This window comes from Colobus angolensis, unplaced genomic scaffold (assembly GCF_000951035.1).
Source record: "Colobus angolensis palliatus isolate OR3802 unplaced genomic scaffold, Cang.pa_1.0 Scaffold380, whole genome shotgun sequence".
In the NCBI taxonomy this organism is placed as follows: Eukaryota; Metazoa; Chordata; class Mammalia; order Primates; family Cercopithecidae; genus Colobus; species Colobus angolensis.
The window spans coordinates 1,538,002-1,553,554 of NW_012117155.1; the positions used below are offsets into that span (position 1 = coordinate 1,538,002).

General features: G+C 45.2%; 1 protein-coding gene across 2 annotated transcripts in view; it reads right to left on the reverse strand.

The window, feature by feature from the left end:
• TEAD1 (TEA domain family member 1 (SV40 transcriptional enhancer factor)) overlaps positions 1-15,553 on the reverse strand; it is a 270,625-nt gene that overhangs the window by 122,291 nt on the left and 132,781 nt on the right. The gene's annotated exons all lie outside the window — the stretch shown is intronic.

The following is a 15,553-nucleotide window of genomic DNA, read 5'->3' on the forward strand; positions in this document are numbered from 1 at the left end:
CTCCTGTGCAGAAGCTGAGGACGGGAAGCTTAGAATAAATTATGTGAACCCTCGCCCTGGCAGAAGTGACAGGGTGGATACCACACACTATCCTATCTCCCCACAAACACTTTATCTGGCAGTACCTGTATCATGTATACAATGGTTCCTTCAAAATAATTATTTCAGTCACCGTATGTACATCTGTGAGAGATGATCTATATTGCAGTTGACAGAGGACCAGTATTTGAGAAATTAGACCTCTAGTTTCTCTACAGTTGCAGCACAACAGTTAAGGAAAAGAAAAAAAAGGGAGAGAGAGTGTAGGAAAAGAAGAAAGAGAAAAGGGGAGGGAGAAGGTCTAAGGGAGAGAGGAGGCAGATAGAGGAGGAGGTAGGTAAAGTGAGGGAACGAGTTGACACGTGTGTTCCGTGAAATGCCTTATCAATGTTCTACTGATAAAAGCATTCACAACAATGCTAACACTGGTTAATTCATATCCGGCCATAGGTTCCACACAGGTTGACCAATAGTTTACAAATACATGAAATTGGATCTGGGCATTTTTTATAAACCCATTTTTCATTTTTTTCCATAATGCTTAATTAAGATGTTCCTACACCATAGAGTCAAAAAATAAAAGTCACGGTCCTCCAGAAGAGGTCACAGTTTCTGACTGCATGCTCAGGGAACCCCCAGTGAAGGTCTCATTTGTATTCCCACTTAATAGATAAAAAGGCTGAGAAACGAAGCTCTGACAAAGGTTAACTCTCCATGTCCACATTATGATACAATTATGAACAAAAATATTCTCCCACAGTGCCATCCATTTCTAAATGCTTTCACCTGTATCATTTCATGAGATCCAATTACATATTTTTAAAGATTAAGACTCAGAAAGGTTTTGGGAGTAGAACAAAGATCACAGGGCAAGAAAGTGATGGAACTGGGGCCAGAATTCAAAACTCTGAACTTCCGTTTTCATATAAGAAATGACAAATCACTGATGCAAAAGAATCAAGTGCTACTAAAGGAGCATCTCAGACATTTCTACTCAACAACACACCATGCAGGGGCCCTTGAAAAGCCAAGTATCCCACAGAGGATCTGGCTCTGGACAGCAACAGAGCAGTGGACAAACTGAATGGGGCTCTGCTTCTTGAAGGCCTGGACAGCAGCTGGATCCACCTTCCCCAGTTTAAGGGCAGACAGGCTGGTGAAGAGGCCAAGGCAAAGACTAAACAAGCATGCAGAGAGGCATAGTGCCCCCCAAGTGCTGCAAACACTTCCCTTGCCTTAAAATTAAATTCCTTTGTCATCAGCAGCAGCTCCTGAAGTTACAGCAGACTGGGATATACAATATGTCTTCTTTCTGGGGTCCTAGGTTTTTCTCCAGACTTACTCTTGTCATCTTACAATTGTTCGTCTTGATTTAAGTTAATGTGCATCAATGGCACAACAAAATCATGACAATAATAAAGACAGTTTAATTGGGGAAACAGCACTCACAATCCCACAGCCTTCACAGGCCAAGGATTTTTCTTCGTCCGGGTTCCCTTCCAGTCCCGTTCCCTGAAACAGTAGCCATGATCATAGAATAAGCACTACTTTGTATTCTACTTTTTTCGTATAATCACATTTCCTCTCTCAACTCAACTAGGTCTAATGACCCTGGCAAGTTCCTACTCCAAAGTCTTCTTTTAGGGTGTTAAAGTTTCATCATTAACGTAGACAACTGATCTCAAACAGGCTCCGTGACATGTCTGACTTGTAACTCCTAAGGTCTGAGATCATGGTTTGGGTGAGAAGGAGAACACTTTGGGGATGAGAGAAGAAAGGAAAAACAACTTTTCTTCTTCTCAGGAGACAAAGTGCTATCAGAGACTAAAACTGTGGATGCTACCGTGGGTGGGTGGGGTGGGAGCTGCCTATGACTTTGAGGCTACATAGCCATGATGCTGCCATATGGATGAAACCACTCTCCACTTCCTCACGGCAACAGTGTCTAGCGGGGTTGAAAAAAATGGCATGAGTCCGAAGTATACATTATTCAAACCAGATCATGTCCCACTCCCCATACACACTTATCCACTTAAAACCTTTGCTGTGTGGCTCTGCACTGATGGAGAGGTTTATATTCCATAGCATGGTACTCAGTGCCCCCCATGACCTGACACCACCTCCCCTTCACCTTCCCACCCTCCCTTTCCAACTCCCTCGCCCAGTCCCTGAGCTCTACCCACCCAGTCCCTGACCACCCAAGCCCATTCTGTTCCTCCACCTCTAATCCCAGGAGGTGTGAGAAACTGTCCCTGCCCTCCAAAAGCTCACTCACAATTGGGTGAAAAGAAAAAGGCTCCGAGTGTATGTTTATCATGAAAATCAAGAAGCCATTTTGTTATCTATGAAATAACATCTTTTAAATGCATTACTGCAAATGGTTTAAAACTGGCCAAACTGGCCAACATATTACAGAATAAGACTGCCTTTAAAACTTTGTTACCATGAAACACAATACACACACATACAAGTGCAGAAGGCATAAATGGACTGTTTAAATGAAGGGGTTACCAAGTGAATATACAGGTAACTAATTGAATCATTTAGAGCCTTTAAGACAGCAAAGTGTAAAAAAAAAAAAAAAAATCATCTCTGCACAAACACCAGTGATAATGGTGCCACTTTGGAGTCACTTAGCCACCAGTACAAGAGGAAGATGCTTAAATGCAAAGCTTTCTCTTAATTGGCCCGTCATCTGCATCACACTCAATATCCCACTGTCTGGATCTCAGTCAATATGCGTTCCAGATTTTCCAGGACAATCCCAATTTTAAAGTTTAGGTTCTCTGGTCCCCATAAACCATTAAAGGTAATTCAAATTCCTATAGATCTCCCAGACTTCCTGTTGAACCAGAAAACAAAAAATAAAGAACTAAATATATGAGTCCTAATTTGAGACTCCAAATACATTTACTGTTACTCTAGCCTATGTTTTGTGTCTGCTTTCTATTTGTAGTTCCCTTGCAAAACCTAAGAGGATTCAGTTGCTTCATATTGGTCCCAAGTCAGTACTAAGCTGACTCACATAGATTTTCTCATTTCCACCACCAAACAAGATAAAGGTTAAAAGTATTTCCGGTGCATTTATAAATTGCATCTGCACACCCCAGCTTGTAAGTACCTGTGGACAATTTCACACTAATGTGGTTCAATGTCTCCCTGTTGCCCTCTAAGCTTGAGAAACCCACTGATATTGAACCTCCTCTGACAGCAAAGGCAATTGAGAGTTCCACGTGGGGGAAGAGGGGAGGATGTCCAAGGAAGACACAGACAGAAAGGCAGTTTGGAGGAGCTGGACTTGACTGGTCTTCTTTGACTTAATGACCTTTCACCTCCCAAGGAGCTGGATGCCTGACTCTGGGCCATCAGCACAACCACTGATCTCCAAACCAGACATGTCCCCAGGGAGGCCCCAAAGCCTTACTTCCTCAACTTTATTTTTCGACCCTGAAAAAAATCCCTTGATGAGATCTGGCCACATGAGAACTGTTCAAAACATATTTATAAACTCTTTATAAAAATAGTAACAGTGGTTCTGTAAGACAATGTTGGTGACACCAAATTTCATGGAGGCAGGATGTAGAGCCTAGAGAAAGGGATTTTGAGAGACACATTAAAAAGATTAAGTCAAGGTACACTCTGGGCATACCAGCTGTATAACGTCATAGAGATGAAAAGCGAGCATGCAGTTTCATTCTCTCAAGAGTCTGGGACAAAGGTAAAAAATAAAAGGTGTCTAATGGCTATTGGCTGCAACCACCCACATATATGAAAAATAATGAGAGCATGTCTCCCAATTTCCTATAGGTTGTCTGCCAAATTCCTGCCTCCTTCCTAAGAAGACAGAATCTGCAGTGTTTTCTTTGCCATCCAGATATACCCCATGTCATTATAAACAAACGCTGCTTTCTTTGCAGCTAATAACCACAATGTGTGGGTAAGAAACCTCTCCAGTATAAATCCATGGGGACAAAGCTGCATTGTGGGCATTAAATAATTATAACAATCTGACATGAGTCAGAGGATTGTTTTTCAATGGCCCTGTTGCACTTCAAACTTTAAAGTCAACCCCAAACTCCCTTTCCTGGCACTCTGTCCATGTGCTGGGTTATTGTGAAACAATTCTCATTCTTTATAGTTTGGTCCCATTGCAAGGAGCTGGCAATGTGGGCACTCATGAAATATTAACACGTTAACATTGATTTTTTTTTCATAAGTGTGGCCAACAGTGGATCAATTATATTACTATGAAAAGCTTTTCATAATTCATTTGGGGAGCATCAAGATCTCATTTCTGGACAGCACATGGATGATGAAGTCAACAATTTTGAAGAGGTCAGCACTGACAGGCACTGAATACATTAAATGTGATAGATGGTGTAAACACTCCGTTCACAAAAAAGGGAAAATGTTTACATCTGACAAAATAATTAAAATAGGGTACAACAGATCAACAAGTTGGGAATTAGGTTCATGCCAGTCTCTCTCCATAAACGGGAACAAGAAACTCTCAAATGCTGGCCATTTATTCTCCTTCTGGCTGACCACTAAATGTTTATTCCCACCTCCTTCAAAAGTAAAATTGGCTACTTTCTAGGTGTTAGAAGAATTATTTCAAGCTATGCATGCTCTGAAGCGCCCTTATTCCAAGAACATTAGTAGTTTATTATAAATTCTGGTTTTGAAGGGATGAGATAATAGTATCAGCATGGCAGAGTCCAATTCAATCCAAGCAGTGCAAGGCCTGAAGAAACAAAGTCCTCCTAGCTAGCGTGAGCCCAAGGAGTGCCCCACATGAGGTTCTGCTGATCCAGCAGCGAGTGAACATGAGACACATTTCAATTGTGCAGTGTGCATAAACCTTGCCTCGGCTTCGAGGGAACCCTGCATCACACATGGAAAGAAACACTATTCCAAACCGGCAGGCCTCTGGCCATGCTGCCCTGGTGGCCAGAGAGGGCATCTTGAGGAATAGGGAGGGGTACACCCATTATAGGTTCTCTACATTCTCACTGTAACGCTGTCATGACCTGTGTCCCACTTTGTCCCCTCCACTAAACCGTGAGCATCTTAAGAGCAGGAACTAGGTCTTACTCATCTTGAGATCCTTTTCCCTAGCACTGGAGATTCGCACAAAAGATGTGCTAAATAAATAGCCATAGGGTGTGAATTATCCCTCTCACTCTGGAAGTCTTGTACCTGGCTTACGTGTAGCAACTAAACTCACCCTCCTCCTTGCACCAGTCCACTGCATCACCAGGAGAAAAAAGTCACCCAAAGAAAACGTCTTCCTGATCTCCAGGGATTAGAGCCCCAATGTGGAAATGCCCTTAATAAGCCAACAAATGTTTTCAGTTACTTGGGGCGTGTAAGCCACTACAAATACCAAAAAGGGGGCAGGGTAAGTTAAACTGTCGAACCTACCCTGTAACTCCCTGGAAAAAGACTGTGCAGAAGAAAAGCAGCTTCAGGGGCAAATGACCAACAATTTTGGCTCAAGTGTCCTGACAACAAGAGCATGTACAAGAGAACCATTCTTAGAATGCTTTTCCAAAACCCTACAGGGGATTTCCAGAAGGCCTAGTGAGAATATGGGCAGAGACACTGCAATGAAAGAGGGTGGCGGCAAGGCGGGCAGCTTAACTTCATCCAGCCTCAAGTGGGACATGGGTGCAACAGTACTGGGTTGATAAAAAGTCACCCGAGTGCAGGCACAGTGCAAAGTGGGAAGGCTCACAAGCCGCCTGGCATCAGCCCCTCTGTGACTGCCCAAAAAGAAGAGAGAACAGGGCAGTCCCCAGCTTGCTCAGCCTTAACAGAGGCCCTGCCTAGGTTCGTAAGAATTCTCAGTCTTCTGAAAACCTGAAAGGACCTCAGTCCTGGGCAAATCAAAACCTGAAGTGCTATAACATGTAATTTAAAAGGATTAGGTCTATGTCATGTATATGACCTTTACTTGCTACCTCTTCCTTCTTTCCCCTGAGCCACGAAGTAACAGTAAAGAATTCATTGATCTGTACCACAGGCAACAGCTTATATGTGTTGGTGTGGCCGACAACCGCTCTCTCATGCATCCCAGTGCTGAAAACACAGAAAATTTGTCCTTTGGCCCCATCTATGTCCTGAAGAACACATCAGTAACACATACACATGTATCACAAATGCCCTTAAAACTGCTGAATTTCTATACTTCTGCCCAGATTACAACTTAGTCCAATCGTCATCACCCAATCATTGAAGCTACTTATTACTTGGTTACATCTAGTTGAAACACCTGTTACCAGGGGCATGTCATCATGTCATGTCCAGTTTTAACTAAGACGGAAGGTCCACACACACATGGTTACACACTGTGTTTTGCATTTTTACAGCTTGGGGCCATTACAGTTCTGTGAACTCTTCTCCAGATTCCTCTACTTAATATTCATATTTTCCAAATTACTTTAAATATCCCACAATCAATTACAAATAAAATATGTGAAGAACAAAAACCAAACAGAAACAGTTGGGGCAAGCAGAGCATTATTTATGTTATATTATAAATGAGGGCAGTGGCTAGCTATCTGGGAAGGGAGGGAGGGAAGAAGAAAAGGGAAAAGGAAGGAAGGGAGGATGGGAAGGAGGGAAGCTTCTGAGTCCCAGCAGGCCTGTCTTCTAGCCCACTGCGGGAGATAAACACAGTTTCTGTTTAAAACTGCCCCCCTCTGGGATTTAGGGACAGGGGCTCTGGAGCCCACAGAATGAAACCTACCCTTATCTATAAACAAACCCCAGCTTTGATGTTGGCCAGTTTGCCTGCGTCTTTCCCTTTTCAACTGAGGCTTATCAGCAGCAACATCTCCATTAAGCACTTAGTCAGCAACCATTACAGGCCCGTTCTGCACTGGATGCCTGTTTCTGAGAATAATGAAAGAAAAACACATATGCCTTGCCCACGTGGAGGCAGCATTCACTGAAGGGTGCATGCGCTCTGGGACGCGCGCGCACGCACGCACACACACACACACACACACACACACACAGCTCTGGGATGGTCAAGGGTGGCTAGACTTGAGATCAGAATTCCTGGTTCTCTCACTTACCATGTGACAAGCTTCCTAACACGTCTAAGCCTCTTACCCTTGCTGCTGTTAGGGGATTAAATGAGACGACATGCGCAAAGACTCTCAAGTGCTGTCACGCTCTTCATGTATTCGGTTTCTGAATCCCTTCCAATCCCATCTTTCCCTCCATGGCACTAGGCAGAGCCCTCGCAGCCAGGGCAGGGACAAGACCCTCAGGCTTCCTAAAGCCAAAGGTGCCTTCCCTTGCCCAGCAATAGAGGTCCCCTTGCAGGCAGAGCTCTCTAGTCAGGCCAGCGGGGGCCTGAGGGGGTCAAAGATTTCAGCTGCCCCTCCTTCAGCACTGCCAAAGGTCCCTCACACACTCTGGTTCCTACAACCTTGTTTCAAAGCGAACAAACTCTGTTGTCAAGAGCCAGAGTGGAAGCAGCACCCAGCCACAGCCCCAGTAGCCCAGGACTCCATCACTGAGGACAGAGGCTCGCATGCACTCCCCGGGCACCCAGGGCCCCTGAGTGTGGTCTCTGGCCTCAGTCTGACATCCTCCTTCGAGAGAGAGCAAACAATGACATCCAATTGCAATGAGATCACTCTCCATTCCTCCCCACACAACAGCCCTGGTGACCAGTCAGCGTAGCGGGCAGCAAGCAGGAGATGAAGGGGAACAAGACACGGCTCCCAGAACAGCTTGTTTGTGTCCAGCTGTCGAGAACCTGGATGCTGTACCAATGGGGAAAGAAACACCCTCCTTGTAGCACTTTTCAGGGCCTCAGACTTGTGGTCAGCACCTCCCAACCATGTCCAAGAGAGAGCTGGACCCAGGCTGCACCCCATCCTCTCTCATCCACCTTGGCTGATGACTCAAGGTATAGGAGGAGAGGACATACCCCAGCTAAATCCAAACACAACCAGGAGATCCCAGATGAACTTTGCAGTTCAGCACGTCACCCCCTGGCACCATTGCCACCCCTGCAGACGGGCAAGAAAGCTGACGAGGACTAAGTACCCACTATGAGCCAAGTGCCAGCCCTGCAAAGAAGGTGCACACTGAGGTTCAAAGAAATTCAGTAGCTCACACAAAGTCACATAGCTCTTATCTCAAAGAGAAGCCTCTGGGCTTTCCATTTCCAGAAATGGAAATCACAGTTCTTGCCTTTGATGTTACACTGCTTATCAAAAGCACGACTGTAAAAAACGAAACATACACACACAAAGTATGGGAAATGTTATTTTCCCAGGCCCACATTTGGGATGTCCAGCCCACAAAGACTGCCAGAAGGGCAGAAGATGATCCATGGTGCGCATCCCACCTCAGCGCTTTTCTGTCCTGGTGATCCCCTAATTTGGCTCACTTGAGGCGCTCTTAAAGGTGGCTCTCTTGATGGCTGATTGGAAGATGGCACTGCCGTAACTTCACAGAGAAAAGAAACCCAAACACCTTGCCTGGCATCCTTCCACCTCCAATTCCCAAGTATCCAAAGTGGTGGAAGCTACTTCCAGGGCTCCCAGAGAGCCCCCAGTTTGCCCACCTACCTCTACAGCTCCACCACCCTCAGCACAGTATCCTGACCTAAGACTGAACTCCTCCCTTCCAGCTCCAAGCCGGCTGGACTGTCTGGCTTGCCCTCCCGGGCTACATCTGCTCACTGACAAAAGTTCACTAGGAGTATCTGGACACCAGCTACTCGGCTCACAGACACTCTCCCTGCTCAGACAGACACTACAGTCACTAACCACAGTCCCTCGCCTTTGTGCCAGGAGGCTGCTACCACATTAGCTCCTCTTAACAGTCTAGCTAGTACCTTAGAAAGGTATTGTTCTATTGAATTCTTGCTATATTAGAAATCTCATTGGCTGCAGAGAGGACCATTAGGGGTGATTCACTCTGGCTCAGTGTTCCTGAACTCAGAAGAGCACTGAGCCACAACTTCCCCAAAAGGAATGATTCGGTGAAGATGCATGGCCTGATTCTGGATGTAGTGGATTCACACATACCAAGAGGGATTTGAGGAAAATCTATGGGCTTCCAGCAACTCCTGTATTAAGTCTTCTCTTGATAAATTTCATAGGTTTTATATTACTCTATTTGGAAGAAGATGAATACCAGTAATATTCTGGGGGGAAAAGTTTTACTTTTAAATATTTATTTTTTAAAAATTTGTGTCAGTGTGAATCTGTCCCTCTACCATCCCTTATGATATTTATTACATATCTATTGTCCATTTTAGGCTCTGAGCTCTTGCAGGGTAAGGACAAACATGTTCAGTGTTTCCATCTCTCCAGTGACTAGCAAATAGTTAACTACTCTTTTAACCATCATCTTTTTGGGATTCTAATAATGATAATACCACACAGGGATCAATCATGCATGCTATGATGTACTCTTCCAATGAACTCCTAAAATCCTTTCAGTCATATCCATCTCCAAGCATCACCCCAGGAAGCTATCACTGAATAAGTGGTGGCAAGAGGGTCATTTCCCCCTATCATCTCTTATAAACCCAGAAAGCAATTTTCTCAGTCCACAACCACAAGCCACGAGCTCAAAAGCCCATGTATATCATAAAGACAGTGTTTCTGAGCTCCACCCCAGCCCTGAGGTTAGCTACAGATGGTGTGAGATGGTAACACTGTGTGAGATGATCCATCCAGTCGTAGGTGTGTGTCAGTATAGGCAACTAAACAGTGGCTTTCAGGGGCTCTTTTCAGCGTAAGAGACAGGAACATCATAAAGCAAAATAGGAAGAGACTATGTCCTACTGGTGTAGCTGAGCCTGTTTGGGAGAAGTTCGATCTACAACACCATCCCAGACATGACAGAACTTGGACACACGACCCTACCCCCACCCTACCCAGATACACACATACAGTCTATGATAACCAAAGGCCTGCACCTCCACCCTGGGATCCTCAGTGGATTCGGGGCCACTCCACTGTGGGCAAGGCCACTCCCCTAAGACCTCTCACAGACCTATTCCAACCCATAGATCTACTCCAACCCACTGGTCCTCTCTGATTCCCTGGACTTCTGGGTCCCACCTCAAGCTGCCTTGCCCCAGAGACCACAGACTCCCCTCTCCAGCCCTGACTCCTGTTTTTGTTCTGCCTTAGCATGAGGATCCCTGGCTCCCCAGATGCTGACACCAAGCCCTCATATGGGCCTTGGAGAAGACCTTGCAGGAAAAGTCCTCAACAAATTCACAAGGTCTGCATATCAGGTCACTATGTCCCAAGAAACAATGATCAAACTGGCTTTTAAGCAATGGAGGGGGCTTAGTGGCTTATTTAACTAAGAAGTCTTGTTCCAACAGCTCAGAGGTCATCATTACCAATCTGCCTTCCAGTAGGTTACTCAGGGGTTCCAACCAGTGACCAGTCCTGCACATGTGTGGGATTCTTATGAAAGAAAACTGCTACCATACAGAACTCATGTCCTCACACTACACCGTCCACAGGATGTGTGATTCTCTTCTGAAAGCTTCAGTGAAAGAAAGCTTTACTTTCCCAGCAGCCCCAGAAAGATACCTCCTCTATCTCCCTGGCTCCGATTGGTCAGGCACCATCCCTCAATCAGTCACCAGGACATAGCTGTTTTAGGCTTATGCCAATCACGGTCTACTTCCAGAATTGCCAGTGACGTCAATCCCACCTGAATCATACAGTGAGCTAGTGAGAGGGCTGGCCTCTATGCATTTGGTAAGAAAAACAGAATGGATGCTGAATATCCTCTATAGCTGTGGAGCATTCAAGTAGCTTCTGGCCACCTCCATCCAAATGGCTCCCAGTCTCACAGGCTGAGATGAAAGCAACCATCTCACCAGCCTAGGAAAAGGACTATTAACTGCCAGCAGCCACTAAAGGAAGAAGAGTCAGCAGCCCAAAGGAATTTATCTCAGGGCCAGGGAGGAGGAGATACAGCATTAAAGACCAAGACCTCTATGGCCACAGAAGGAGCTCCCCCACAATGACATCAGCCACCGTGCTCATCAGCATGAAAGACCTAGTGCTGGGCAGCATCACACCACTGGGGACACTGCCAGACCCAGAGGTGCAGCACTGCTCCCAATCATAGCAGAAAGACCAGAACCTTCAAGTCACTAGAAATTCCAAGTCTAAATCGACACTCTGAAGACTAAGGTGGGAAGTTCAGAGGGAGGACGTAGCTCAGCAAGAGAGGGGAAGAAAAAAGCTTCTTGGCTGTCCTGTGGGCAAGGAGCCCAGAGTTCTCCCAGCACACCTCTAGTTTAAGAAAATGGAAGAATGTCTCTGAGTAGAATCGGGCCATTTTCCCAGGCTTAGACCCCCATGGAGAAAATGCTCTGGCGTCCATACATCTGGACACTTCCCAACTTCCCAAGCTCCCTTACACCTAAAACAGCTCAGACCTGTTACTAGGCAGTTAAGAATGGGGAAAGAGGCCGGGCACAGTGGCTCAAGCCTGTAATCCCAGCACTTTGGGAGGCCGAGGTGGGTGAATCAACAGGTCAAGAGTTCGAGACCAGCCTGACCAACATGGTGAAACCCTGCCTCTACTAAAACTACAAAAATTAGCCAGGCGTGGTGGTGCACACCTGTAGTTCCAACTACTCAGGAGGCTGAGTCAGGAGAACTGCTTGAACCCAGGAGGCGGAGCTTGCAGTAAGCCGAGATTGCACAACTGCACTCCAGCCTGGGCAACAAAGCAAGGCTCCATCTCAAAAAAAAAAAAAGAATGGGGAAAGAGTTTTCTTTCTTTCCTCCTCCACACCTTCTCCCCCACTCCCCCATCGGTTGGTCCAGAAAAGCCTCCTTCATGCCTCAGGAACATTTCCATAACCATGTGGCAGACTTGCCAGGCACAACGCTTGGAGTGTGCAAGGTAAAGCCTGGATCCTCTGGCCGGAGCTAAAGCCAAGGGTTTTCATCAACCTCTCCTGCAAACAGAAGTCTCCACAGACCTTAACAGTGGCCCAGCCAGCACCCAGTGGTGAAGTACAGGATGCTGCGTTTTGCCCCCTCCTTTAGATTTGAGGGGCAGCACTGTCATTTTATGCCTCTCTCTAAAAAGGACACTACCAGGGAGGTGAAGAAAGGCTGGGCCCCACATCCTGGCTATGTCTCAGGGGTGGCGAGTTCCTATGGCTAGACCAAGAAGCATGGTCTTTGATCTGGGGGTGTGCACACAGAAACATCAATTACATCAGTGACAGTCTTCCAACTGGTATTTCTTGAATGTCTACAAGATACAAGTCCAGATTCAGAAACGGGGGCCCAGCAATGAGTGAAATGCAGCACCTTGCCCTTAACATGCTCCCTGTCAATGGGGACAGCAATGGGTTTGAATCTTTCAAATGTAATATGCCTCCATGTGGAGTGGAAATAAAGGCTCTATTACTGTGTAAAACGAATGGTCAGGAATTCACCAGGAACAAGAACCAGGAAGCTGATCTGCGGGATCTAGTGGGGTCAGAGCTAGACCGTGAGAGGCCCGTCACTGTCCACTGCTCTCCCTTCAAAGCCTGCCGCTCTGGTGTCCTCGGAGTCTGCAGACATGTTCACACTTGCCATGCAGGGAAAGGCTTAACTCTAATAATGACCACACTCATTATGAAAGAAAACCAGTGCTTGTGCCATATTCAGAAAGAATATTTTTGGTTTCTACTTTGGGATGGGCCTCATTCCTTTCCTTAACACAGGCTCAGGATGAAAATTCCCAATTCGAAACAGGATTTCACAGTTCCCCTTCTCCCCTTCTAGAGATTCCAACTGCATTTGTGAGAATTATGCAGCCTGTCACCTATATTCTCACAATCTCATTACCACCTTATGGAATGGGAGCTGTTCTTCTCCCCATTTTACAGACAAGAAAACTGAAACTCAAAGGTTGTTTTCAACACCAAAAATGAGAAAGAAAACATAACTGACAACTTTAAATTATATTTATGGTGATGAATAAAGGCAGAGAAATTGCAGCTGTGCCTATTCAGGAAATTCTGTGAATCATACTGGTTGCTTTTTCCCTACCGTCTCAAAGAAGACAGGCTTGGTGACTAGCAAAATCATCCACCTATCCACAAATAGAGGGCAGTGGGGAGGGGTGGCAGGTGGAGTGCTGGCACTGTCCAGGCAGTTGCTAGGTGCCTCTGATTTCATTCTCAGAGACCCTCTGCACGCTGGACATTATTGTATCAATTTTTGCAAGGGAAAAAAACAAAAAACAAAAAAAAAACTGAGGCTTAGGGAAGAGGAAGGCACAGAGAAGTGCTTTCACTCTGGGCTGCTAGAAACTAAGTAGTTGGTCAGACCCTTACATCATGGTGGTGCATTTGGGTCCCCAATGGAGAAGGCTCGAGGGTAGAGCTGAGAACACAGGAATGGCGCCTGGTGGAAAGTCTGCTGCCCTGTTCCACGTCCCATCCCAAGTTCATTCTAAGCATTATTTTATGAGCCTACTATGACCTGTAATTTCCCTGTCTGTATTTGAAGCCAGTATTTGATTACTCCCAAGGAAGACTATTTAAGCATAAATCCCTAAAAATAATGATAGCCACAAGTTACTTGGAAAGTGAAATGAATAGTGCATTTAGAAATAAAAATAATTTTCCTTCTCATCTTTTCCCCATATTTTCTGAGGCTGTGTACTGTATTCATTTAGACACAAAACTTCTCATTTTTCCTTCATCCTCTTATGTTTTATACCCAAAGAAGAAAAACCATATCCTTCAAAAACACTTTGTAGATAAGCAACGAGTCACATCGAGGACTCGGGCGACTTAGGACTCTTCAGAGATGAGTAAGGACTACCATCTGCTACCTAGGACGGAAGGCGGGGACACAGCAACCACAGAGCCCAGTGCAACGCTCAGTACCTGCCCAGGTCTGGCCACTGCCAAGCACTTCAAAGCACGACCTACTTCACCTTAATAGGTAAACTCCAGGAGAAGGCCATCATCCACAGTGGAATTTTCCGTGCAGCCCTCTGGAGTTTACAGAGGTTCCCGTGGAGAGGTTCTCTTACCACAAAATGTTACCTTTCTATAAACCCATAGGCCTTCCTTACACAAGTGAGCTAATAGTAATTAATAGTTTGCATTTATTGAATGTTAACTATGTGCTAAGCCCTTCACCTATATTTTTCAATCCTCACACCTACCTTTTAACAAAGGCACTATTATTCAACCCACTTTACTGATGAGAAAACTGAAACTTAGAGAAGGTTAAGTAATTTGCTCAAGGTTATGCAAGCAACCAGAAGTGGCAGAGCCAGGAGCAAAAAGCAGGACTGTGATTTCAGGACCCACATATCCACACTAGCCTATTAAACATACTGCTTCCTACCCTGCGTTACAACACAAAGACATTTTAAGGTATCCTACGGAGAATTCATTTCCCAAAATACTGTATTTGAAACAGAACTATATCCGGTGGCAAAGAAAACACTAAAGGTTGACCAGCTGCACTTTCCTTGAAAACCTCACGGGATAAAAAATCAGTATACTCTGATCAACTCAACTATGCACACAAACATTATTGCTTCCAAATACCTTTGCAAAAAGGGAGAGCTTTCACATTTGGGGATTTTATTGTGGAAACTGGTGTAAAATATGTCTGTGCTGTGATGCTCTGTATTTTCACATCATTTTTTAAAATAAAACAAAGTGCAATGCAATTTGCTTCCCCAGAAAACTGTATTACATTTGATTCTTATTGCAATCCACTTATTACTAGCTACATTTTGTAATTTTTTCCCCCAAACAGCCTCAAGATTTTGCCTATGGGAGCCAACCTACCAATTCGTTTGATTGTTTAGCACAACTGCAATTCCTACAGGCAATTTCACAGTTGCAGGGATTTCAAATATGAGAGAATTCAAACCTGATCTGACAATGATCAACTACTTCACTTATTTTTTACTCAACTATGTTGATGTTTAGATAATTTATGAGGCTAAATGGCAAAGCATTTAGGCCAACCCAACTACTTGGTTGAAACTACTCAGCTTCAAGCTCTGAAGTTATGAAAGGCTGTTGGAAGTTAGTCATTCTTTTATCCATATTCTGTACAGAGGGCTCAACTTGAGCCCTACACTTTAGAGGGTCTCCTCCTCCTCCTCCTCTTCCTCCCCACCCCCACCATTCCCAGGGCGAGAAGCCTTTGAGGATCAAGAGGACACTTCACCTAACACCCTCAACTTTTAGACCATCGACCAAGGACCCGAGACTCCAGAATTCTCAGTCCAAGAACCCCTTTCTACTTCCAAGGTCTGTGCAGGCCACTTCCCTGAGTCTGTTGTCAAAAGGGCAGATTGTACCACTGGTGTGAGTATGCTTCAGTGCAAGGAGTGGCCCAGGAGCAGCTGTTAGCAGGAGGAAGGAAAAGAGGGTTTGCTTGTACAATCTACAGCATCCATATGAACATGTTACAAGATGCAGCTGGAGTGGGAAGAGAAGGGGACAGGCCTCTAAATTTGAACC